Here is a 27,764-nt window from a genome sequence, read left to right on the forward strand (position 1 = left end):
TTAACTTGTGTACAAACAAATAAGGAGCATATCATACTGTTCATGTGTATTTATTTGTCTGTAAATACTCTCTGGAAGAGAGAATGTGATCCTTGAGTTAAAAACAAAAAGTCAAACTATTGTAAAACATTCATAAACACTTTTAAATCCCCCAGTATATAATCGTATATGTCTGAATAATCGCTTTATACTTGTGTAGGAATTTGTTGATGAGATCTGTTCACCAAGCTGATAAAGAGTTAAATAAATACATGATATCCCCCTTCATCTCTTTATGTGTACTATACTTTATAGCTGAGCCATATTTGGGCTAATATTTCATATTGGCATGCACATATTATCCTATCTTTGCTGTTCTTTATATTGTATCTTTTTGCTATTTGTCAGTGCAACAAATGGAGAGATATGTTCAGTGTTTGATAAATAGAAACTTTAAATCATAGTGTGTCATATATAGCGTGTTGTCGTCCCTACAGATGCCAACTGGGGGTTTAAATAAAGTCTGTGTGTGTTCTGGACGTGAGTAAAGCAGGAAAACGGCCGGGCGCTCATCTTGCTTTTCATCAGATTCCTCCCCATCGATCCCTCGTGGTTTCCTGCCTCCGCAGCTCAGCTGATCTGTGCCGATCGGGTTAAAGACGAGTCCAACTGCTGTCCGGCCAGTGACACCAAAGGTCAGCAAATACACCGTCCACGAGTCCAGGAGTTCATCATCCGCCCCGTGGTCACCGGCACACTCCGCGGGCTCAGAGGGGGTCAGGGGGTCGACTCACCTCCGACCCGGCCTGCCCTCTCGGTCGTCATTACATAATAAGATGTTTCCCTCCCCGCTGATGAATCTGTTCCTTTTTGCAGGAGCGTTTCAAGCAGAGCTTTACGGGGATGTGAAAAGGTGTATATGGGGCTTGTAAAAGTGGATTCACGCATGTCAATTCAGAGCTTTAGTCAATGGTTTCATTTAGTTTTTGTTGTCTGCAGGACTGCGCTGACAGCCACAGTTGTGCTGCAGATGTGACAGTCACTTCTTGGAGTTACATATTAAAGCATAGTGGTGAAAACAGGTGAAGTGAGGACGATGGTGGAGTCACTGCCTGATCTGTTAAACTCTTCTCTTCACGATCACAGACAGAACTGCACTATCCACATCATGAGTGAAGGGCTTGTTCCCTCGGGGGTCGTGGGATCAGCGAGCCAGACACCGTTTTATGGGACCTGAAATGCAGGAACATGGGGAGGTGGGACGGGGCGTCTGGGAGAGAGCCAGCCAATTATACTCTGGCTAGACACATCACACTCACATGTCACACATGTGGGAATCTTCTGCCTCTGACTTCAGACTCACACGAGCTGCTCTGGTTTTACTGACTCCTTCTTGTTGGGACGACTTGACATGAATGTGAAAATGAATCGCTCCATTTTATTTCAATGCCGTAAAATAGGCAGAAATATTGAGCTGAGCAAGATGACAAGATGACACGCTGTTTCCTGTGTGTTTTGTATATATAGGACTTTAAAAGGCACGCTGAAAATATGATTTACGTTTTTCGTTTGACAAAAAAATAACAGTTTGTGTGTGTTTTAATTAACTTAAACTGAACCTAATGCAACTAATATAAATGTAAAAGTTGTGTTTTAGAACTGAATAAATTAATAACCCCTCACTGCCAAAGAGATGACATCATCTGAACAGCACGGATCTCTCCTGAAATTACTTATAACTCTTATAACTTATAACTCTCACACACAAATATATATATATATATATATATATATATATATATATATATATATATATATATATATATATATATATATATATATATATATATATTCCTTATTGAACCCTCAAAAGGAATTTTATCTTGCAACCTTGAAGCACAAAAACTTAAACAAAAGAAGCTTTAAAAAATCTAACACAACCTGTAAAAGATATTCTACAAATCACATTAACATGATGTAACTAAACCATACAAGTTCAAATTCTGGTCACTGGAGGAGAAAGTACATTTACCCAGAAATGATAAACCGTAGAGCACAATGCTGACAAGAAGCATCTTATAAAGATAAAGTATTATTGTTATTATCTGTCCATACACTTCTGCAGTATAGAAACCTTCTCCCTCCTTAAGATGTGTTCAGGAACGTGTTTCCTTGTGCTTAAAAACAAACATTAACTTTGGCATTCTTTCTGTTTTCTGTGAAACATGAGATCATTTGCTTCTATTTGAAGACAGTGAATTTCAAAATAAAGTAATTGCTTTGATGATTGTACATTCTCATTGTTGTTGGCTGCAACGAGTCAAAAGGACAAATACCATCAGGAGTAACAGTCTGAGAGTAACTCTCTGTCCTGTTGTCCAAATAAAAGTAGCACCAACAAAATGATCCCACTAGAAACAGTAACTGTAAGAAGTAAATGTTTTCCATTTGTTCGTTTGAGTAAACAACAAGAGGCTGAATGCATGTTGTTGTTGTGTGTTGTGTGCACTTCTCTCGCGTCCATCCATCTATCTGCTGCTGCATTTCAACACAAGGTGACGAACTCTCCCACGCCGGGGAGCGCGCGCCTTTTTGGGGGGAATTAGCCACGCGGCGCGCCGCGCATAGTAATGGCGGCTCGCGCATTGAGCTTGAACTTGACCGCAGGAATGCGGCTCGTGGGAACGCGGGCTGGAGGTGCCCTCTGCTTTCACGCGCACAGGTCGGTGTCAGCTCTGATTACCATAAAACCCAGCCTGCTTCAAATTAAGGCTCTCTCTCTCTCTCTCTCTCTCTCTCTCTCTCTCTCTCTCTCTCTCTCTCTCTCTCTCTCTCTCTCTCTCTCTCTCGCTCTCTCTCTCTCTCTCTCTCTCTCTCTCTCTTTCACACCAGGCGGAGAGGAGGAATTAACACGAAGCTGCTGTGGTAAGAAGTTTACTCTGTTTATTGTATTTAAACATATAAGTTTGTAACATGCAGCTTATCCTGTAAAGATGCTTCAATATAAAGTGTTTTAAAAGTTTAAACGTGATTTTTATCTTGCACATAATTTGTAAAAACACATTTGGCAAATATATTGTGTTTTTTTTTTGGTGGAATGTTTGTAAAATTAAAAAAAGAACAGAACTTTTTGTACCCCACCAGTTAGATTATAATCTCTAATTCTGTGTCATTAACTGTCTCATGCAGATATTAATAAATGCACAGACTTGTTTTAATATTGTTTATTTGTTAAAAGGGTGAATTTAGTGTTTAGTTTCAACCATATAACTTTAAATTGTTTAAATAGATTTATCAGCATTTCCATTGCACAACACAGAGAAATTGTGTATTCTTTTAAAACTATATTCTATTATAGTAAATTATTAATAGTATGAGCTATATATTACAAACATATTGTATTAATGTAATCTTGTATTTATCTCTATCAATATAATCTTATTGACTTTGAAAATAAATTGTTAATTCATAAGTCATCTACAACAGTTTGTAATAAATGTAAAAAAAACAATAATAATGGTTTTTTATTGGAAGGTGCTCAGAATAACTAATAATATAAATGTTTTTAAAGTTACATCTATTTCTCAGATGACTTCACTGAAGGCCAGACTGGAGCCTGAAGCTGCATCTTGAGTCTTGTGAGTTTGAGGCCTGTGAGTTGAAGAAGCATCACAGGGTTCATGACAGAGACGTGGTGATAATAAAGAAGTGAAACATTTAGATATTTAGGTCACAAATCATTTATTTAAAATAGCAGACACTATTTGAAATGATGATGAGTGAAACCTTAAATAAAACGTGATATAATATTCTCCTCTCAGCACAAATGTTTGATGTACATTCAACAGATTTGTTCCCTTCTGCTCTAAATAATTTGCTGTTTTTACACATTATGGAGAACTTGTCTGATCCTGTATCAGGAAGACATTTATAACTGTCTCAAGATAATTAAATCAGAACATTTCTGGAGATATCTGCTAAAAAAAACACATGTTGCATGAAATCCTACAGATCATTGTCAAAACGTTTATTTTAAGATGTGAAAATTAGTTGAAAATGTAGAATCTAATCATTAAAAATATAATATTTAACCACTTTTAATTCACAGTGCCAGCTGAATTATTACAATAGAGGTTTGCTGGTGAATGTGAGTGTTGAAGAGAGAAATGTGCCTTTTATTGCAAATTTAACATAAAATGTAAATTAATATTGAAGACGAGAGAATATGTCCACCAACATTTTGTAATAATATTCAATTATGAATCAAGAATAATCTAAAACACATAGCCTCACAGATATTGGAAAAGAAAAATTATATTATGAATTAAGTTTTTATTTAATTCATACAATCAAGTACCAAACATATTTGTATCTGCTGTGTTAGGAATACTGAGAATAAAGGAATAAAGATTAAAGATATATATATATATATATATATATATATATATATATATATATATATATATATATATATATATATATATATATATATATACATATATATATATATACATATAAATATATATATATATATATATATATATATATATATATATATATATATATACATATTGTAACACTGACAGTTTTCTCAGCCTGCAACCCGTGTTGTAAGTTTATGATCTGAAACAATAATCCCAATAATAATAATCATCATTATACTATCATAATAATAAAGAAGCCTTTGTAATGTAAAATATTTCAACCTTTGCTTCATTCAATCTTTTAACTTTTCAACCTTTTATTTCACTTTCAACAGGATAACCTCTGATTAAAACTCAAATCAAGACTAAAGTAGTATTATTCAAAATTCATCAAACACAAATTTCCCCCATTCATGTATTCATTTATTTTATAAATCCAGTAAAGCTGGTTTCTGGTTTCTCATCATGGCTTTAATTTCTTAACACCATAGATTTCATAATGATCTATAAACCTTCCAATAAGTATTACACACACACACACACACACACACACACACACACACACACACACACACACACACACACACACACACACACACACACACACACACACACACAATGCTTTGTTCATTGTGTAATATCCTTATAAAACCAGATTAGTGCCTCTCGTAAACCGCCATGTTCCTTCTCGCCGAGAGGTGTCGCTGTTTCGTCCTCTGGAGATATTTTTACTGCAAACTGTATTTATTTATGAATCTGCCTCTTTAAACCAACGCATGCAGCACATCGTTTGTTTTGTTGATCTAACGCGTTATATCTACTCTTATTGTAATCATACTACACACTGTATATTCATATATATTTATAAATATACACACTGTACATAAATAATATGTATATACTGTATATAAATACTAATGTGTATGTGTGTGTGTGTATATATATATATATATATATATATATATATATATATATATATATATATATATATATATATATATATATTATACTATAAGGGCATTTTGAGCATTAGACTGACTTCAAATTCACTTCAAATCTTCAAACAAATATAATAAACATTAAAATATATATTTATACATAGATATGGATATATGGCTTGTTGGCACGTTTGATAGGCCCTGTGCCGGCTGTATTCCCTCCTCCTCCTCCTCCTCCTCCTCCTCCTCCTCCTCATCATCATCATCATCCCTCCCCGCCTCTGTCGCTGCAGCCGCTCCTCTCTCCTGTCTTGCTTCTTCCGGTAAGAGAGGATTTGTTACAATAATTCAGTGATTTCTCTCCGTTAATGCTGCAGGTAAACAACATGTAAGATGTGAAGGACGTTGCGCGTGACAGCAGGCGCTGTGGAGCACTTTTTCCTCCACGAGACAGGAGACAGATCTCCTTGTGAATGTCGAGCCCAGGTGATTTGGATGGAGAGCAGGAAGGACACATTTTGGGAGAAAATATGGAATTTCCAAAATTTTTAAAAATGCAGAAAATCTATAAGGACGTATTTTTTGGATTGCATTACACACATTGTAAGTATATTTAGACAACATTACACAAATAAGGACAAGATGTCAAATTGGGCTGTATTATATAGCCTTTCAATTGCACAGTTATTGACATATTAATAATTGTATTTACAGGGAATAGTTTGTGTGTGTAGAAGATGTTGAGAGAAGAAACTAGAAATTCTAAGCTGTCCATTCATGTATTTAGTTTTATTACTGCTGCTAATATTTTTTCACAAAACCATGGAGAAATTTTAGCTGTAATATGATAATAGCACCATGGTATATTACAATATATACTACATTCCCTCTTAAGCATTTTAGACTCGTTTCTAATCAGCAGAAAACTCGCACCCATTTTTCTCACGATGCATTTCAATTAGCAGCATCAGAGTTAACGCAAACTCCGGAATACTTAATGAGGCTCTTCTTCGCTGCCATGTGCTCATGTGAGAAGTATTCATGTAGTAGAGGAGGAGGAGGAGGAGGTGGTGGTGGAGGAAGAGGAGCAGGAGGAGAAGTAGGAAGAGGAGGAGGAGGAGGAGGAGGAGGAGGAGGAGGAGGAGGAGGAGGAGGAGGAGGAGGAGGAGGAGGAGGAGGAGGCCCCAGGCAGCGCTGCAGTGCAGAGTTCAGCAGGGAGATATTGTTGTGAGCCTGGGAAAGTGTAGCGGGGCTGACGCCAGACTCTGTTGTTCAGGGTGGGGGCACCTCGAGGATCCCAGACCTGATTGTCATGGAAATGTCTCTCCGGCACGTTGTTGAACTTGATTTTGACTTCTTTTTTTCTTTTCTTTTCTTTTTTTTGGGGGGGTACTGGGTAAGGGAGGAGGGAGGAGAGTGTAATTTTTTTCTCACTTGATTGTGGGAAAATCCATCTGAGGACACACACACACACACACGCACACAGACACACACACACACACACACACGCGCGCACACGCGGGCACCTCTTTCAACAGATCGTCAGCCTTCAGCACAGTTGACTGAATGCAGTTTATCTCGATGCATTAATAATCTACATTTCGTGGAATCTTATGTATACGAACAAACCAAAAAATATCTCTTATTTTATTCTAAAATTATTATTATTTATTTTAGGGCATCATGGCTGCTCTGGAGAAGATTTAGTTTTTTTGGGGGCCAAACAATTCTTCAAATGTCAGAGATACACCGTGGGAAATACTAAGTCTGGTACATACATATTTAAAAAATGATAACTCTGTTGATTCACGCTTTGAGGACATACTCACGTTATGATTGATTAGGTGGAATGATGGTTTACAAAGCAAATAGGCTACGACATCAGGATGCACGTGCACCTCACGCCCTGGTCGCGCATGCTCAGAGCTATGAGGATTCTGCATCCAATCAAAATGAAGACCGCTCTCATGCTGCAACAATGATTTTTATTTTCATTTTGTTAAAATAACGCAGTGGCCTTCCCGCTCTGCTGGAACAGGGAAACAACACAATGTTGTGTTGGTTCACTTACAGGATGCAGCAGCAGCAGCAGCAGCAGAGGCCACAGATGATTACATCTATCTATAAACGATGCAGAAATATCCATACAGTAGAGCCTGACAATATACAATATAGCCACACACACACACACACACACACACACACACACACACACACACACACACACACACACACACACACACACACACACACACACACACACACACACACACACACACGCCCATGATATACGAACAGATTCCCCGCGCAATAATCAGATATGTAACTGTTATCTGATGCAAGCTTCGTTTGGAAACACAGACTGTAGCTCGCTGCTCTTTTATTGGTTTACACACACACACACACACACACACACACACACACACACACACACACACACACACACACACACACACACACACACACACACACACACACACTAATCCCAACACCTCTTTAAATATCTTTTCAAACTTTGGGAGATATTGCTATAGTTGCTATTCGGCTCTCGTTTCTGGTTTATTATCAAAGTGTGTGATCGTTATCACGCGCACTATCTCGTCTCCTCAGTCCAGATATTACTCATATCATAATATCACAATCGATAAGGCTGCATATTGCCTGCATATGCTATCGTGGTTGGCTACAGGCGTTGGCCTTTCTGCACCAAGAAACTGGGATTCCTGCACTCGGTGGCTTAACACTGAGTTTATAGCTTATTAAACTGAAAAACACAACAACTTCTCCTCCTTTCCCTGCGACCTATAAACAGCGTTTATTATGGGATGTTAAATGCTCTAACAAAGTTATTGCTGTTATAGGAATGTAACAAGCAAACAATAATCAGCAGCAGCCATAATCAGGGGACACGAGCACGTGCAGGTCACTGACTGTCTTTATTTCGCCATACACTTAATTTAATCAACTTTTAGCATTGTATAAAACATGCACAAAAGATGAGAGCTGACTGATTAAAATAGCAATATCCTTTTGTCTTGATAAGAGTTTTTTGCGTTTTGTTTTGCTTTAATGAAACTAAAATCAAATTCAGCTCATTGTCTCTTCCAAATGAAAATGAGCTTTTATGGCCGAATCATTTCTAACTGATAAATCCTCATTTCTAATCAAAATATTGGAATAATCGTTGCTGCATAAAAATGCTGTTTAAAAAAAAGGATGCGATAAAGTTTGTGGTCCTATATTTCATGTCTGTGCAGAAGCATAACGTTTATTTTAGGAGCGAAAGCTTCAACACGTGACAGTAAAACAACCTTTTCTGACCTCTTCCAAAAGATAGAAGCTTTAAAAAAAAAAGCAGAATTCATTTCTCACAAATACGGATCATTGTTGTCAAAATATCAAAATATCATGTTTTACCAAACTCCATTTGCAAAAAGGTGTCACGCGCTCCTCTGTTATGAATCACGCGGATAACAGAGGAATAAACTCATAACTAACATACACCTGCATTCATGGTCAAATTGGCTTTTTTTTTTAATGATTTCGGATCCCCCGCCTCTCTCTCTCTCTCTCTCTCTCTCTCTCTCTCTCTCTCTCTCTCTCTCTCTCTCTCTCTCTCTGAGGCGGAGTTTATCCCTCTGCTCGCCGTGTGGACTCTCTTCACTTGTCAGTAGCAGCTTGTATGTGTGAGGGAGCGACACGTGCAGCTTCACGCAGACTTGAGACACTTTGTGGCTCCAGTGTTCTGCTCTTTTGCTCCGTTTCTCTCGTCGGGTTCATCAGACTTCAGGCTCGGGATTTGATTTGTTGGAGGATATTTGACTGTCTAGTGGAGAGGAGTCAGCCTGATATGTAAGTAAGTGATGCTGGCCTCATGAGACTGGTATTGGCGTCGGAATAGCCTTGATATGCTTCTTGTGTGTTGTTGTGTTGTTCTGTGTGATTCTCAGAATAGCAGTGACATTAGTGAAGGCAGTTCATGGGAACTTTGCGTGTGTGTTCAGCCAAAGGCAACTCGGACTCAAAAATAATAATGTGTGTGTGTGTGTGTTTCTCAAACTATTAATGGAAGCCAAAAGAACCATACGTGTTTATTTCACCTCCATCTCGTGACACATGGGGGAAAAACAGAAACGTGTTATAAAGTATAACATATACAAGCTTCCAGTATTGCTGCTCCCTCCTCTCCTCTCTCCTCTTTCCTCTCTCTCCTCTCTCTCTCTCCTCTCCTCTCTCTCTCCTCTCCTCTCTGTTTGTATCCGAGAGGCGGCCCCTTTAAGAGACAACGGGTTAGTTTGTGTCTTTGGTTATCTAGCTGTATGAGTTTTAATTTCATAAAGCTAGAGAACCGAAAGTACGAACTGACGCCGAGCACTTCGCAGCCAAGGGGGCTTCCTCTCGCCCCGGAATGATGGAGGAGGAAGAGGAGGAGGAGGAGGACACGATGCCGAGGCGGGCAGCAGCAGGAGGGACGGATGCTGAGGGAGGCTGCACGCCGCGGCTCCCGATGAGGAGGAGTGGTGGAGGGGAGGGGGAGAGCAACACCGGTGGTTTTAGTGTCGGTTGTCCACCTCCTCTCGACAGGTGTCGGCACGTTGGAGGCGCCACGAGCGCGTCTACGAGGGCGGGATTTAGGGTTCGTGTTTTGGGGCATCGCGGTGTCACTGGGGCCTTTTTTTGGGGGGGGATCAATACATCAGCTGCTCGTTTAACTTTAGGTCGTATACGGGAGACATACAACAACAACAAAAACAGGTCATGCTGCTGTTTAGTAGTCACAACTATGTGGGTGTTACAACACTATGTGGAAGGTTTAGACAGACATAGTTCAAGGAGTCGTGTAATTGGTCCATCCAGGACTCACGTGATGGTGTTGGCAGCAGCAGCATCAGATGCTTTTAAGATCTCACATGTTGGTCATGCTGAGTATTGTTGTAGGCCTAGTCCTTGCTTTCCTGAAGCCGAGCTGCATGCACTGCATGTGCAGACGGCCTGACTCCCCTGACACCCAGTGTGTTTCCTCTATGGGCGTGTAGGATAAGTGATGTCCCCCGGCTGTAATGTACTTGACATTAGGAGTGTGATGTATAATTGGATGCACATGTACATCACTTGGTGGAAGATGAAGCCTTATTAAAGCAGGGCAGTGAGTATGAGACTGGACTGTGTGCCGACATGCTGATAACAACACAGAAACTGTGTTTCTGCATCGTTCTACCCAACGAGAAGCTGCAGGGGACGACACGCCAGCGTCACATGGCATCAGTCATTTAGAGCAACAATCATCGTCAGCTTATTTCCAACACGCTTTCATCACCGAATCCGAGTGAGACATGGCAGATATGTTCAAATGTGTGTTTATTTTTTGTGTTTGCCTGCTAGATAGGAACAAAATAGGACATGGGCTCAGAGTTTGATCTATTCTTGGAGCGGAATCAGTGAACCTGCAGATGACTGAATATCCCTGAAGTCCCAGCATGCTCTATTTAGACCATGACTGACAATATTTGATGTGCGCCGTTAAACAACAGAGCTTGGATCATGTGTGACTGTGTGTGTGTGTGTGTGTGTGTGTTGAAGTTGGCGTTTGAGAGCCGGTGTTCAGTTGGAACCAAATAAACGACTTCCATGTCCTCCATCTTGTCGTGATACAAAGAAAAATCGAGGATTAAAATATGATGTGATTTTGTTATCTATCTATTTTTGACGGGTGTGATTTTTAGCATTCATACCCTTAATACGTTATTTTGTATATAACATTGTTCCCGTCCAATCCTGGTTTTCAGTAGCTTAGCAACTGCATGCTGTCCAGATGAAGCATGCTATTGCTTTGTGCTATAGTTCCCCACTTACTGTGTCTTTTCATTCACATTTTTGTAATTTTGGCTTTTTGCAAACGGTTCTATCAAGCTCAATTTATTGTTCATGCAAAATAAAATACATGTAACCTCGCAAAGATACAAAATAATGAGAAGTACCCGGGATAAAAAACACCAGACAAGTTTGGTGGAGGGCTGTTAGCTGCAAGGTCAATGAAGCTGCGTTTATTTCGGCATTGATTTCACACACACTGACTCTCTCTCTTCTTCTGACTTAAAAAGGAAAATGACGACAACATCCGCCCTGAACTTTGCATCGACTCACAATGAAGACAAACCGCCACCAGACGGGACAACCAGTCACCTTTCATGCAGGTAAATATTCTACGTGTGAACACATGCATGTAGAGAAGGAGTTCAGAGGTTATTTCCACACACAGTCCAGGATGTGGCCTAATACACAACATTATACGTCTTATAAATGTTGTGTATACAACAGCAAGTCCATGGATTTAAGAGGCAGGTTCAGGTCCAACTTTAAGAAGCTGCAGGCTTGCAGATAGTTGTGTTAGAGCAGACTCTTGAGCAGCAACGCTGGCGGTTGATTGCTGTCCATATTTCGTGGAGCTGCGAGGACGCTTGTGTGTGTGGGTGTGAAAAAGACGAGAGTCTGAATTTTGAAATATTGAGGATTTTGCATCAAGAATGATTTTTAAAGTGTGCACTGTAAACCTCGCCGTCTTATTCATATGAAAAGGGGCAATAAGAGGGACATTTACTGCCAGTTTTATTTGCGCACAGTGTAAATGTCAGCTTGATATTATTCATGTTTATATCAGAATATATACACAGTGGAGCTGCAGCAGTAGCCTACAGCAACAGAGAGTAAACGGTGTGATTTGAAGAGTGAAGTAAGACCTCCATGTTGAATTCCATCATTCCTTTGAAGTATTAACATTTGTTACATTGCACATCACCCCCCCCCCCCCATCCTCCTCACACACTCCTCTCTTTCATTCACATACGTTCAGCGTGTTATTCCTTTAAACACTATGATCCTATTTGTCAGGTAGAGTGTGTGGTAGGTGCAGGGGAGGTGGCCGTGTAATCTTTGCTGCGGTTCTTTATCCCGTTAGAGAGTGCAGGCGAGGTTTGGAGCCGCTCATGTGTAAAGAGCGTTTGGGTGGCTCTGTCCTCTCCGGCCCTAATGCCTCGACGAGCCACGCTCCCCGTGTCCAACGTCTTCTGATTATTGTGGAGGGGAAAGTATTGATTTCCCCCCCAAAAAAGGTATTGCACATGCATGATTAGCAACGGCGCCATTGAGTCAAAAAACGCTGGATAATATTGTGAATCGCAAAGGAAACCTTTGTGCAGTCGGAGCGGGGAGATATTACGGGTTTCACACGTTTACATCCCCAATTTTAAGGCGTCTGAGAAATAAAAACCTGAGCCCGGGAGATGTTATCTCAGTTATTTCTCCAGATTGAAAGATTCCCTGGCTTTGAGGTTGTCAGTTTGTTCCCTCCAATTCCTCCTGGTTCGGCGTTAGGAATTAAACAATAAGTGCACATTGTAAGCAAGGTCAAATCTTCATGGTTCCACAACCTTGAAGCTCAATATAAAGCTCAGTTATTCAAATTTAGTGTGGAGTTCTTTGAGTCGCCCAGATTTTCCCAAGCTTTACATATTAGCATATGCAAGGGCCGGCCTGTGCTGCTGTTTTCTAAAGTGGATGTAAATTATAACCTCAGTATTATACAGGCTGATAGGAGATAAATCTCTGCAGCAATGCATTGCAGCGAATGGGAGGTGGGGGGGGGGGGTGCTGTGGAGGGGGGGTTGAAGAGTGTGTGTGTGTGTGTGAGAGAGCGGTACTGTACAATAGCCGGTGGCAGATGGAATACAGCCTAGGAAAGCACTTGCTAATAGTAATGCTAAACTCTCTTTTCACTGGTTTGAGTGTCTTCAGATTTTCTTTTTGCATTTCTAGAAAAAACATTTTAAAGAGCAATTCTGGGAAAGAAAAAAAAAACATTTGAAAATAGTTTCAATATTGGTTTAATAGTTTTGCAAGTGCACACACACACACACACACACACACACACACACACACACACACACGTCGTTTTAAAACAAATATTAACACGGGGAGATTACTAAGTCGAAATTTGCACTTGTGCGGTCCGAAAGGCTTCAGAGGGGCTTCAGGCCCCGCGAGCAGAGAGCAGATCTCTTTGGAATCTCTATGCAAACGAGGGCCTGAATAATGAGATGTATTTATGAAGGGCTGGGAAAAGGGTCCTGCTTTTGAAAGCCAGTAGGCCGGAGCCTGAATGGGATGGAAGGAGGAGGGGGCGAGTCGGGCGAGGAGGGGGGGGGGGGTAAAAGGGGGGTGTAGAGGGGGGTGTAGAGGGGGGTGTAGAGGGGGTACAGGGGCCCCCGGCAGCCCGGGCCTCGGCTGAGGCAGCTGTGAAAAGGGGTCCCGTCTTTTTCCCACGCCCAGCAAGACGCGAAACACTGCCGCGGCTCGCTGGGGTCAAGTCCCATCGCTAATATATACACACATACATACACACGCATGCACACACACATGGATGAGAGATGTGTGTGTAAACGTTGTGCAAATTAACAAGCTGTCTGGGAAGCTCTGTGACACGGGGAGGAGGGGGGGGGGACACCTGCTATTCTCCCAGAATGCTTTGCACTCTCATCGCGGGCTGCTGTGCTCGATGGGGCAACAATTAGGTCATAACTTTAACTTGAACTTAACGTTTGAAAAGAGGCTGGATTGTGTTTGTTTTTGTTTGTTTTCTTTGTCTTTTTTCGTACATTTGAACATGTGTACATAGTAGTATCTGTTTGTGTTACATCTCAAAAATATTACTGTGTTATTTGTACATTTTATGAAAGCATAATAATTGTACATTTTTTTCTAAAGCCTTAATGCAAAAAAACAGTCAGTTCTGGAAAAAATATAGAATTATTTTGAGATACTAAGTGACACTTACAATTATCCATTCATTCAGTCTGTGGAGACAAACTTGGCCTTGTGCTTGGTCCAAGACCCTAACTGTCAACTTGGCATTGTCTGCCTGCACACACACACACACACACACACACACACACACACACACACACACACAGACACACACACACACACGCACACACACAGCTTGCTTCAAGGACACACAAAAGAAAGGAGAGGAGGAGAGTTGAGGAACGATATGGCAACTATAGAGGAATGTTTTTGGCGCTGAACCCTCCGCGTGACCTTCTGTCTTTATCTAAATAAGACAACGGCGACGCTTCAGAAAGAGAAGACTGATCTCCATCTCTTTTATCAGAAGGAACGCGTGCTTTCTCAAAACAATAATTAGCACGAAAAGAAAAAGACAAAAGCGTCAAACACTTATTTATTTTGTCCGCCGCGAGTCTCTGGATCTCATCGTTCCACATGTTGTGTTTCGCTTGTTGCGGTTTGTTTAAGAGAAACGTTTCTCTTGCAGCTTTTTGAACAAAAATGCTGTCCAGCTGCTCTTTTCGCCGCCGTCCCCATGCAGCCGGTGTCACACCCATTCCTTCCCCCTGTCTCTCTGGAGATACTGGCACACCAATCAAATCGGTGCAGCACTCAGTTCCCTCCCAGTTCCCTACTGCACCAGACCGACACACAGCGGTGTCACACTCATTGCGGTCCCCCTGCCTGCGTGAGCTCTTTGCTTTAATTCCACCCTATGAAAGCGCTCCTGTTATCTCTTTGACTAGATTCCTCTCTCCTTTCTCCCTTCTTCCTCCTGCCCGTCCCTCGTTCTCTGTCTCCTTCCACCCTCCTCGTCATCGTCGTCCCTCCTATTCAGATGAGATTCAAATAGAAAGGGGGGGTTAGGGAGGGAGTCTTCTAATTAGCTCTGTAAAGATGCTTTGTCGCAGTCAGTGTGGCCACCAGTCTTGTGCATTGAGAGGATGTTTTACAGCTAGTGTTAGCATTGAGAAAGTGTGTATGGGCTCTTAATGAGGTTTGTTAGCTGAGTGTGTATCCTGCTGTTTGAATACGCCCTCGGCAGCCTTTGAAGGAATAGAGATGAAGAGAGGGGAGCGGAGAGGAGTCTTTCAGCGTGGCAGCTCGCAGAATGCAGAATATGCATTATGCGCAGTGTGGTTTCCATTTGAAAGGCGGAATTATGCTTAACCTAAACGGTGTAAACTGTGGGAACTATACGGGGTGTGTATCGTGCTCCTCGGCACAGAGGTTTACTCGTAGCGACTCCAACTAATGCCCCCGTGGATTCGCTGTTGACAGATGCTGAAGTAGAAGTGTAGCAGCCAAAATGAATCTACTGGTTTAGAATAAAAGTCATTGAGACTGTTGGAGACTCAGCTCACAGTTTGCTGATGAATGGGAGGCCAAGAGAGAGAGAGAGAGCGAGAGAGAGAGAGAGAGAGAGAGAGAGAGAGGTTCAGCTCATCATTTGTGGTTATGAGGTGAAGCTCACTAAAGAAGAGAGGGCCTGTCATGAATCTTTATTGTACAACTTAAGTGTTAAGCAGCCTAATACTTGTTGTTATGGAGTTTTCTTTTCTTTTTTAATTCTACAAAATGAGGATTTTGCACGTCTCACGTTCAGCACAAGGACGATGAAGATGACGGTTCAAATGATTGGGGATCAACTGTGAACGCTGGAAGAGAATACATGTATTATAATGTAGACCCAGATGCAGAGCAGAGGTGGAGGTGGAGGAGATGAGAGATGGCTGGAAACAGATGAGAACTGGAGGTGGAAAGGGAGACGAGAGAGAGAGAGAAATGAGGAATTGTATGGAGCCAAAGAGCCGACCTGCTGAGATTGTAAACTGTCACTCAGGATGCAGACAGACAAGCAAGACAGACATCATTTCCCCATATTACCCTCCGCTGCTGAAACTGTCCCCTTCTGCTCCCCTTCTTTTTCCATCTTTCACTTCCAGGTGATATATTTTTTTTCCGCCCGTGCACATGCATGAATTTGAACCACCTGCTCTCTTTCTTCTTCTCTCGTGTAGCTCCTCCACTTTCTCCGGGTCTGTCTCTCTGTCTCTATTTTTTTTTTTTTCTTCCATTGATGAAATGAGTCAGCTTTGCAGAACACTCTCCCGTCTCATTGTCGGACGGTTCGTTGCCTCTCCGTAGGAGGTGGAGAGTGTTTGGGCTCTTTCCCCTGTTTTTACCAGTTTACCAGTGTAATCCTTTACTCCGGCACAATGAGCTCTCACTCCAGCCACAGGAATCTATTAGGCTCCCAGAGAGACTCTGGATCTCCATAAACATTTTCCAGCTCCCCCCCCCTCGCCACAGCTAAACTGATAGCTTCCTTTATACATGTTAAGCAGCGCTCCCCTTTGTTTAGCCAGAGGAGATTTTACCTGTCTGCAGAAGAAAGGCAGAAGAAAAGCTTCTCCACTTACATTACCGAGGGCTTGTTAACGCTGTCGACTTCACTCCCGAACCGACTCCCAAAGCAGCGTTTCCTTTACAACCGCAGAGTATATAACAAGCAACTGCGAACAAGCAAACGCTTGTTATAAGGCCTTTGGAGGAACGCTTAAGATGTAAAGTCTTCAGAGGATGTGATTCTCGCTCGCTCACTGCTGCAAACACGACGCCGTTAAAGTCTGCAGATAAACTCCCCAATCTGTCATTTCATTTAGAGAGTAAGAATCTCAGTCTGCATCTCAATGAAACCTTTGAAATGTACAAAAGCAGACTTTCATTTTGATATTAATATCCTCCATCTTGCATAAACGCTGCTGTTTTTACAAACTGTTGCTAATATGTCGCCCTCTTCATCCCCACTTGTGTACTGGAGTGAGCGCAACATGCAACAAGCGTTTTACTTTAGCGATAGAGTCCAAGCAAAGTGACTTCCTACAAAAAGACAAACAATATCCAACATCAAAATAATAGCATTGTTTAAATATTGCATGAATGGGTCTTTAATAGTAATTGATTCATGTGGTTATTGATATCTTTATAAACCATCTGTATTCCATCCTGTGTTTTTATTCCTTAACACATAATTGTAAATGTGCCAGTTCTTGCAAAATGGTTAATTTATGGCTAAACTATTGTTGGCCAAATGTTTAATTATTCATTAGAAATACAACATGGACAATGTGTCGAACCAAGCCAAGAGAAAGAGGACAAAACACGAGATCTAGATCGACCCTTCGCACCGTGCGGGCTGACGATGACTATCTCTTAAACGTCAGAATAATCTCAGTGAATATTGCTAAAAGCTGTAGAAAGTGTTGTCGTTATTAAGGCAGTAAGATGCTTCTGCTGCTGCTGCTGCGATGCGTTTTTGTTCCTCAAGTCCAAAGCCACGGGTCACTCCTTTCTGCTCCCCTCCTCATACACAAACACACTCCTCTACCCCCCCTCCATCCATCCATCCTTCCCTCTCCTCCCATCTTGATAATGCCGTTCTTTTCTTTCTCGCTGGATGGAGAGCAGCCCTGAACCAACATTGTCCCCTATGCCGGTTCTAGTGTGTGTGTGTGTGTGTGTGTGTGTGTGTGTGTGTGTGTAAGGGTGGGGGGGGCTATTGTGTGTGAAGGAATGGGGAGTTAACACCCATGTCTGAACCCTCTCAATGGGGGCATTGTGTCTGAATCTTCCTCCGGCTCACCCAATCTCACCCCACGTCACTCCCCTGCGCGGGCCGAGCCGGGGGCAACAGGGTGCCCCCCCCACCCGTTATACCATGAAAACATGTACAGCAAAACTCAAATCCACAAACAAACTATCCCATAACTCACCCCGCACGCTTTCACCCGCTACTTTCTCGTGTTTTATTAATTTTTCCAGCGAAATCCCAGTGAGCTGAGTGTGTCTTTGCTGCAGCGAGTGAAGGAGGCCCCTGCAACTCGCTTTTCCTTATAGAAAAGAACAAAGCGACACATAAAGGACAATGTTGTATTAGCATGAGAACAGGATCCAGAATGCTTTTCAGAAAATGTGCAAGATGCACCGCAGTAAAGGAATCCATGCACACTATTCATTTAGCATTAAAACCGTTAGCATGCTCATTGTTTTGTCTTATGGTCCAACAGGAGCATAATGAATGGCAAGAATATGTTCAAACAAGGAAGGTTAAGCGTAATGTGCAATGTAATGTCAATTATTTATATTTATGGGACAAACATTGTCCCAAAAAACATTTAAAGCACATGAACATGTCTGTGTTTGGTACAGTGTGCTGAGCGTTTTTATGTGTTTCTGTATCGCAGCGAGCGCCTTGGGGCAGGTTACAAAAGAGCAAGTTGGCGTTTTCTTCCCACATATTTTTAATCAAAGTGTTAGTGTTTACATTTGCATTTGCATTGAGCAGAGGGACGCAGAGTGCCAAAGGTGAGATTTTGAAAAAACACTCTTTTTTTTTTCTTCTTCCCCGTCTCAGATTGAAACGCGGGTGGGTGGTTGGAAGGCTGGATAAAGGCTGGTATAGATGACTGAACTCGGAGACCCGGCGCTGCTCATCATCATCGCCACGGGCTCTCGTCTTCCTCCTCTCCTCCTGTGGCCGACGGTACCTCCATCCAGGGGTCCAACGGAGCCGGCGAAGCCCAGGCGGGGGAGCTAGTGAGTGGGCTGGAAAGGATGGAGAAGGTCCCCGATGGCTAGAAGCACCTCTGGAGCTACCGGCATGCAGGAGAAATCAATACGAAAAACACAGATCCGGCACAGCTCTGAGTGGGTCTTTCCTGTGTTCGTCTGTGGCCTCGGGGCCCGCAGAACCTCCAAAGGACGGGCCCTGCGTGGCCCCGCTCAGTTGCAAGCTGGCTCCTCAGACTGGACCTCCGTCCCGCTCTCCACTGGCTGTGTGTGGTTCAGCTGAAGGGGATCGCTCCCAACAAACGCTGAGAGACCGCCGACAGGGATATTCCTTTCTCTTCATTTTTTTTTTTCTTCCTCCCCTTCATAAGATTGACATATCCCCCCACCTTCTGCCTCTGGCTGTTTAAAAACAGTTTGGGAGTCCTGCTTTTCTCTCTCTCTCCACCCTCAACACGCTCGTTGTGTATTCCCCCGACCAGTTTTTCCATTTGACAAAGAGACAGTACCATCTTTATTTCCTCTTCCTCTCACAGCAATGAGCTGTAGACATGTGTCAGTTAAGACCCGAAAACACCGGCACGTGATTTTTATTTTTTCTCGCTCCGTGACGTCTGGTGTTCAATCCCCAAAATACTTTTTTTTTTGTATCCGACTAACTGAATATGAAGAAGGGCAGAAGATCACAGAGCAGAGAGACCTTCTCATCTTGTAGAGGAGTTGATGAAATGGCAAGTATCTCTCTTTAGCACTCCACATGTTCCACTGTGTGCGTGTGTGTGTGTGTGTGTGTGCGTGTGTGTGTGTGTGCGTGTGTGTGTGTGTGTGTCTGTGTGTGTGTGTGATCGTAACTTTGCAGCCTGTTTGGTTCAGTGAGGATCTTTTTTTTTTTATGTGCTTCCAGTTTCTTCGTAAGACAGCAGGATCATTTTGACGCCTTCTGAAATATAAGATGCCCCTCAAATCTGAACATTTTGAGTCACATGAGAGAGCTATCCTCTAGTTACATCCCCCCCTGATTGACAGCTCTGTTTGCGTGTGTGAATAGACTGTATACATGCTTGGCTTTGAAAGCCAGCGAGCGGCGGCGCTGCACCCACGGCTCCTAAACTGCTGCCGTCGTCACAGTAATGCAGTGTGGTTTGTTTCCATCCAGATGGGCACAGCTTCAGACAAAATGGCCGCCAGTCTCTCCCTCTGCCAAAGATGGAGGGTGCATCTCTGTTGTCTGCCATCTGTGCATCTGTTAGCTGTTGTCGGATGCAAATCGAGGCTAATTGCATTTGCATAAACCTCCAACCATCACGGCGTCGGCGCGCGCTGATAATTGCTTCTCGGTGACGTCGCGGCAAGCGGAGTGAAATGATGTTTGAAAGCGTATTTTGCCGCTGATTGTTTTTTCACTTAGCGTTGTGAGCGCAGCCTGAAATGTGTCTGATAGGTGTTTGCTTGCATGTGAGACGTCGGGTCCTACCGTGCCATATGGCGCGCGCGTGATTCCCTCGCATGCAAATGTGGCGATGTACAAAAGATTACGTCAAGATTGTTTCTTTTAATCAGATAGCGCCCTGCCAAGCATGCACGGGGTTTGTTTTTTTACATGCAGACATACATAATGCACCGATGAAAGCATTAAGCAAACAGAGGAGCTCAGACATGCACACAGACTCTAATTAAAAAAGGGATCCATAGGCCCAACGAACGCCAGACTGACAGACCATAATAGTCTCGTTTTCATGCACACGGGTGTCTGGTTTCCATGGCGCTGAACAAATCAAGGGGTGACTGATTTTGCTGGAAAAAGGGCTGAAAATTAAACACATGAATGGGAGGCGTGACGCCTGGAGAAGACTGTCGCTGTGAAGCGTCACATCGAGGCTTTTTTGCCGAGAATAAACGAGAGAGACGACTGAAGTGCTCGTCGTCTTTTTGGAGATTTTGAGAGAGAACCTGAAACACGTTGAACGTGCCGAACTCGGCGTCATAATGTTTCCGAGCCTTTTGTGCAGTCGGAGGATTGAAGCGTGGTATAAATGAACCGCTCATGTTTCTGCATGTCCTCAGTTGCGTCGTTTTGTGGCCGCGTTTGATTGAGCGGGTATTTGAGGAGGGAGGGAGGGGGGGGGGGCGACGTTAATTCATGCGACGAGAGTCGAGTAACAAAAGCGGCGTTTTGGCATTTGCATTCGCCCATCAAGGCAGCTGCTGCGCCGTACAGTCAGACCGACCGTGGGCAGCAAAATGGCGGTCACGCAAATCATAGGGTCTGTCTGCCGGTCGTGGGAGCTGAGGGGAGGAGAAGGGAGGAGGGGGGAGGGGGGGTTTGGGGCGTCTAGTTTGAGTTTAAAAAGAGGGTTGCAGGGTCTAGACTGAGGGGGTGGGGGGTCGCTCATAAGGGGAAGATGGAGTGTGAACAGGGGGGGTGTTAGTGAAGAGGTTATTATTTGAGGGGGGGTGTCTGGTTTTAAGAAGAACAATTAATGAGGCACTGGAGGGGAGGGGTGGTTTGTCTGCGTTTGTGAACATGTGTCTGCGTCTCGACCATTTGCATAGAGCGATGAGGGCGTCCATATGCTGTGCGGCGAGGCAAATTCAGTCACAGCCTTTTGCACGCCTCTCAAGCTCTCTCTCTCTCTCTCTCTCTCTCTCTTTCTCTCTCGCACGATCTGAATGAAAAACCCAGCGAGCGTCGCGCCCCTTCCACGTCCGACAGTCACACATTATCCGTCGGCGAGCAGGAACACGCTCGGCCCCGTCCCTCACAATAACACTTAAACGCTCCCACAACGCCGAAAAGCCTCGCGTTATAGCCACATCACCGTTTCTGTCTGTTCGCGACCGGCCAATGGGGAGAGCTGAAGCGGCTTGCAGCCAATGGCCGACAGCAAAGAATCAGGAAGAGGAAGGAAGGCGGCGAGGAGAGTCACGAGTTTACCCTTGAAGTGCCGTCGAGAAGCGAGACAACAAACGTGGCTTTAGCGGGAAGAAATGAAAGAGGTGGAAGCGAAGCATCGTGGGAAGGGGAGGGACGACATGAGGGCAGACGACCTAGTTTTCCAACCGTGAAGCAAAAAAAATAAGTTAATTATGACATTTATTTTGTGAGCCAGTCAGACACGAGACGGCAGAATATTTACAGATCAATTTGAGGAAGGAGGAGGGACCCTGAGGTCGGAGACGGGGTGGTCCAAAAAAAAGTCAGACAGCCAGACTCAAGACACACAATGCAGATTTCCATATTGTCCTTCATGAATACGGCCGTATTTAAAGTGTGATCGCGCTGGAGGCCCGAGCCGGGAGCGTGGGAATGTTAGGAGAACGTATGCAGAACAGTCGGCCGCCGGCGAGACGGCCCCGCTAGCATGAATGCTGTTGTAGCAGGTGATAGAGGAGCCTGGAGTTCACGGGTCAAGGCCAGTGAAGGGGTTGTCTGGCTCATGAGTGTGTGTGTGTGTGTGTGTGTGTAGGGCCACTCCGGTCGTCGTCTGGGTCACGCAGGATGCTAATGAAGTAGCCAGGCTGTTTGATAAGCACGGCTGTCTATTGTTAGCTCGGTCTGGTGTGTTCAGAGAGGCCGAGCCGGGTGGAGACGTGGACGAGGGCTCCTTCATCATCTTGTAGTCGCGGCAGAGCGGCAGGCAGCCGGTGTGAAGTCAGACCTCCCCTGCTGAACGTGTGATTGTGTTTCCTGGAAAGCTTTTCTCCCCACATCTCTGCTTTCTGTAACATTTCTTCTCTGAGTGACACGTTGCTCTCGGGCTCCAGGCCTCTCTTGTGTTTCTCTCTGGATTGATGGCAGCTTTGTAACGCTGCGACACATTTCCATGATGGAGGAATTCGTCAAGATTTCACTGATTCAGAGCATATTCTGATGCTGGCTTTATAGCTGTGACTTCTTTAAAAAAAAACATTGTTTTGTCTATATCTCTATTTTAGTGAATTGATCTAACATCAAGCATTACTAAAGACTGTTTCCTCCATAAAAACATATTAAAAAGAGCAAAATGAGCCACACCAACACTAGAATAGATGATGTGTTCCTTCATTGCAATTAACATGAACACTGCAGTTCATTTTGAGTGCTGTAAACAATTATTAGAGCATCTCATGTGTATTATTCTGCAGCAGAAAATAGACTCATGTTTGATTTGTTATTTAGGATTTGTGATTTAGGGAACGTCTTTTTTTTTACTGAAACATTATATATATATATGACTTGTTTCCATCTTCAGGATGCAGAAACAGGCCTAAGGCTGAGGTGCTATAGAACATAATGCGACCAGAAACAAATACATTCATAGAAAATAATTCTTAAAACCTACAAACGGCTTTTTTTTCCCACCACGCTGGAGACGCTGGGCTTGATTCCTGTCGTCGCATCCGGGATCGCGTATGAAAGCAATTTATTCATGACGTCTCCTGTCGTCGTGAAACGCCGCATGTGTAAAGGTGCATCGCTTCTGGTGTCCCTTTAAGAGGGGAAAGCATTACCTCATCAGGAGCTGTGTAAAGGAAGGAAGTGGGTGAATGGGTGAAGGAGCGCAGTGCTAACTCTCTCCACTCCTTTATGCCGGTGGGTGCAGGCTTCATTAGCTCCACAGAAAGGGACAGCTCCCCTCAATAGACCCATAGACCTGTCTCACTGGCACAGGCTCTGGCTCAGTGGGGAGTGTGTGTGTGCGTGTGTGTGTGTGTGTGTGTGTGTGTGACCGTTCACACACACCACCAGGCCTCATAGTCTCTCACTCATGCCTAAAGGAAGCCGGCATTGACACGTTTTTTGAGACTCACATCTCTCTTTGTTCCTCGTTCTCTTGTTTCCTCTCGCATACTTTCCATTATTCTCCATCTCTCATTTTTTCCCCCATTGTGTTTTTTCCCTCAGTCGCTTTGTCTCATTACGGCTCAGATCTCTCACAGTAAAGGGCCGTATGCTAACCAGGACTCAGGCTCCTGCGCTCTGCAGCAGATTTGGGTTTTATCTTGACTTATGCTACTTAACATTGACCTTCCATGTCTCTTTTGCCTACTTTTGAGATTAAAAGGGCTTTGCAGGAATCACTCGCACCTAAAATATACATTTCACTGTTATTTAAACTACCGTTTTTGCACGATGAACAAGTGATCGTAACTGTATTTGTGGCAGTTCTTTGACAGTTGCCTGCAAAAGACCAACTAAGCTCACAATATGCAGCGGTTTAAATAAGTTACTCTGCATTTTCTGATTACTAAGAAGATGCATCCAGTAAATCATATTTCACAGGTTCTCCTGTAACCAAAGAAATTAAATGCAATTATTTTATTATGTGGTTTTCAGGCGTGTTTGTATGAAATAATTACATTTATTGAGATATTTCTTATGTATTCTACAAATCTGTTGAAATCACTGTATAAAATAGTATTGCGTTCATTAAAACCGTTTCTGAAGCCACCATTAAACAGGCTTGATGTAAATTAAATGGAAACACGCAGATCGTTTGTGAGCTTCAGGGTGAGCGAGGGGGGAGGAGACGAGAGGCCGAGGTGCTGCAAGGTGGCGGCGCTAGCAGAGATGATTAGCATGGGCCGCCGCCATGGCGTGCTCTGCTTATTGTTGCAGCGCTGCATTAATGAGCACAGTGTGCTGCCAGCAGTCTGCCCGTGATAAACACATGTACACACACACACACACACACACACGTCTGCTTTCACAGAACCCTGAGCGGAGGAATAAAACACACAGAGCATCCTTTCATTCACATCACTCAGTCACTCGCTTGTGCAATTAAGTTAAAGGAGCTGAGCGTCTTTCTTGTATTAATTCTTTTGTCTAATCAAGACAAAGTGAAGGATGACTCGGCGTGGATATTTAACATTTAACACACTCGCTGGTGATTAGAGTTATTCTTTAAAAAGATTGTCCAGGTCATATCTCTGGGGGTTCAAAACTTCCGTGAAAAATCGTTATGTCCGTGGAGAAATGCAAGCTTTGACTCAGAAATAGAAGAGAGAGAGAGAGAGAGAGAGAGAGAGAGAGAGAGAGAGAGAGAGAGAGAGAGAGAGAGAGAGAGAGAGAGAGAGAGGAGAGAGAGGAAGAGGAGAGAGAGGAAGAGGAGCGAGTACAACACTGTGGCCTGGTTTGTGGCTCCAGAGGGATAGAGACACTCTCCCCTGCAAAACGAGATAGGATGAGCTCTTTTAACACACACACACACACACACACACACACACACACACACACACGCACAATTTACACAAATATACACATGCACACCTTGTTCCCTCCTTCTAAGTGAGCCAGGACTGGATTTGTGTGCTTTGTTGTTGAGGCAGCAGAAAACTTATTGCCCTAGATTCAAGCGAAGCTGCTTCACGCGCGCAGCAGTGAACCGTTCACACACTCCAACCGCATTCAACTTATATTTTCGTCATAATTTCATCGCTTCTTTATCGCACATATCCAGCAAGCTGCATGAATGTGTTTGTATACGTGTGTGTGTGTGCGTGTAACAGACAGCCTGACCTCTGACCTCGTCCCGCTGTGAGGCTTTCATTCCCATAGGCTGGATGCTGTGGTCGTCTCTGCACACACACATGGACGCACACACGCACACACACGCACACACGCACACACGCTGTTGGCTCTATTGGTGTAGCTGTCGCTCGGCCACCCATTCAGGGCTCAGTCACGGCCACTTAGAGCGCAGCAGACTCAGGGATTCAGACGAGCTGTGATCCAATGACATGTATTTATAATGAGGTGCTGCGGGGACGTCTTTGTTGGACGGACACAGATTCAGCATAAGAGTGTGTTTGTTGGGGAGGGGGGTTTACACACACACACACACCCTCCCTGTGGAAACAAATTCAAGCTTTCTTGCATCTATTTACCTCTCCTCTCCAACTCTTTCACACACTTTCTCTGTACCTCACAAGGAAAATGCAACCGCCTCGTGGAGGGCATGAGGGGAAGACTTTGGTAGACGCACAGTCGGTTCTTTGTCTCTGGAAACAGTTCAAATCGGAGCGGTTGTCCCGCACGGTGTCGTCACAGCGAAGTTTCAGGCTCTTGCTGATAGGTCGAGTTGCCTCTCGGGTCTCTTATTGACGATTATTTCCTGTCAGACCTGTCAACACTTGAGACGTGGACGCTTTTGGTGTGAAGTCTCAAGTCAAGCCGAGACTTTTGGGGACCCGAGCGTCATGTAATCTTTGATTGAAATACATTTTTGGATTAATCGAAGACATCAAAATAAGAACATGCAACTCAACACAACTCCATCATGTTTCCTGTGTCCTTGTATACACAGTCCTGACTTGTAAAACACCACAGACACACAATATCCAACATGGCCGTCACCTTTTAATGCTTTTTATTGAAGGAAAAACGCCTAAACATTTTTTGATGAATAGGTTTTTTACTTTGATGGAGCATCTCGCTGTGCTTAGAAAGCTTTAAATGAGGCACAACAAACAGTTCTTGAGTGGAGGAGATGAAGATCTCGTCTCTCTTTGTCTCCCAAAGATATGAAAAGTGCTGCAGTTATTTTAAGACTATGAGACAGAGGAGTCAGAGAAGGAATAATTACACATGATAATGTCACACCATTTTGCAAATGACTCTGTGCCAGAGTGTGTGTGTGTGTGTGTGTGTGTGTGTGTGTGTGTGTGTGTGTGTGTGTGTGTGTGTGTGTGTGTGTGTGTGTGTGTGTGTGTGTGGAGACACAGGCCTGCAGCCTCTCTGCAGTCGGGTTGTTGGGGCAGTTTGGGCAGAAGAGGAGCCCTGAGGGCCCTGCAGGCTCGGGAGGGCCCCCATAATTACCCAATGTCTGAAAACGTCTGCGATGTATCTGGGGATTGTGGTCGAGCTGTGATCTTCTCAATCACGACGAACCCTCTTCTGCCTCCTCACACACACACACACACACATACACACACACACACACACACACACACACACACACACACACACACACACCTTGGCTTCCGAGCGTTAAGCTGGCATTTAAAACATGTGAAACTCAAAGATATTTAAGGAAGTCTGGATTCAAAGGCGGTTGGTTTGGTCCTCTTTCATTTAAATCAGGACTCAAATCTGTACAAATTAGGATTAAATTCTTTATCTCTCTGCTTATCTTGTTCAGTCATGACATTGCAAAAAAACAGACAGCAGAAGTGTGTCTGGTGTGTGTGTGTGTGTGTGTGTGTCTTTTCCCTCGGGCACAGTTGTGGGGCTCTCTGCTGACTGTGTGTCCTCTGGATGCTCAGGCTTTAGAGGTCAGAGGTGGACGAGTGTCGACTCCGACACAGACAGATATTAGTAGTCATGAGGAGGGAGTCCCTTCTCTCTCCCTTCTCTCTCCCTTCTCTCTCCCTTCTCTCTCCCTTCTCTCTCCCTTCTCTCTCCCTTCTCTCTCCCTTCTCTCTCCCTTCTTTCTCTCCCACCTCCTCAAATCCCCTTTTTTCTATCTTCCAAAACTGCTGCGTCAGACAGTGAAGTGACTCTCATTCATGAGTATTCACTGAACGCTCAGGTGGACAGGTGCATCTCGTGTTTCAGGACTATTCCATCACTAATTTCCGTTCTGTCCTTTTGTTTCTCTGCAGATCGTTGATGGTAGAAATCTCTGTTTGGCTGAAGAACTTAACTCAACTGATCCGGATTGGACCAATTTAAACAGCTCATGTTGGTTTTACGCTGAATGAATAAAGCTTCTCTCACACAGACGCGCGACAAAACCTTCAAATCCAAAGGAATAGTCACTGAAGTAGATTTGTGTACTTGAAGATGTGTTTTTAAAGTTAAACGGCTTGTTTATGTTGTGGGTTAATAAAAGATGCAATAAAAGTTATTGTAATTAAAGTGATTTTATTTTTCTAAATAAATGAATGATGATGCTAATTGATGGAAACTGATATCTGATTGTGGGTTTAATTCATTTAACTAATCCCGGGGGTTTTCGATCGCTATGTTTTCATATCGATAAATACGAGTTGTCTTTTGTTCAAACTGTGAATATTTGCTCAATAA

General features: G+C 43.5%; 1 long non-coding RNA gene across 4 annotated transcripts; it reads left to right on the plus strand.

Annotated features, from left to right (window-relative positions):
• Positions 1-2,674: 2,674 nt before the first annotated feature.
• Positions 2,675-27,742, plus strand: LOC137801739 (uncharacterized). 4 transcript variants are annotated; one of them, XR_011079908.1, is made up of 6 exons: positions 2,675-2,701; positions 2,872-2,904; positions 5,719-5,944; positions 11,443-11,535; positions 18,600-19,485; positions 27,341-27,742. It is a non-coding gene; the product is annotated as an uncharacterized lncRNA (long non-coding RNA). The 4 variants fall into 4 exon arrangements; XR_011079910.1 differs by lacking the exons at positions 2,675-2,701; positions 2,872-2,904; positions 5,719-5,944 and adding an exon at positions 9,025-9,197; XR_011079907.1 differs by lacking the exons at positions 2,675-2,701; positions 2,872-2,904; positions 5,719-5,944 and adding an exon at positions 9,025-9,193.
• The last annotated feature ends 22 nt before the right edge of the window (positions 27,743-27,764 follow it).

This window comes from Clinocottus analis, unplaced genomic scaffold (assembly GCF_023055335.1).
Source record: "Clinocottus analis isolate CAN_PGR_092001 unplaced genomic scaffold, fCliAna1.0.p SCAF_11, whole genome shotgun sequence".
NCBI classification, from domain to species: domain Eukaryota; kingdom Metazoa; phylum Chordata; class Actinopteri; order Perciformes; family Cottidae; genus Clinocottus; species Clinocottus analis.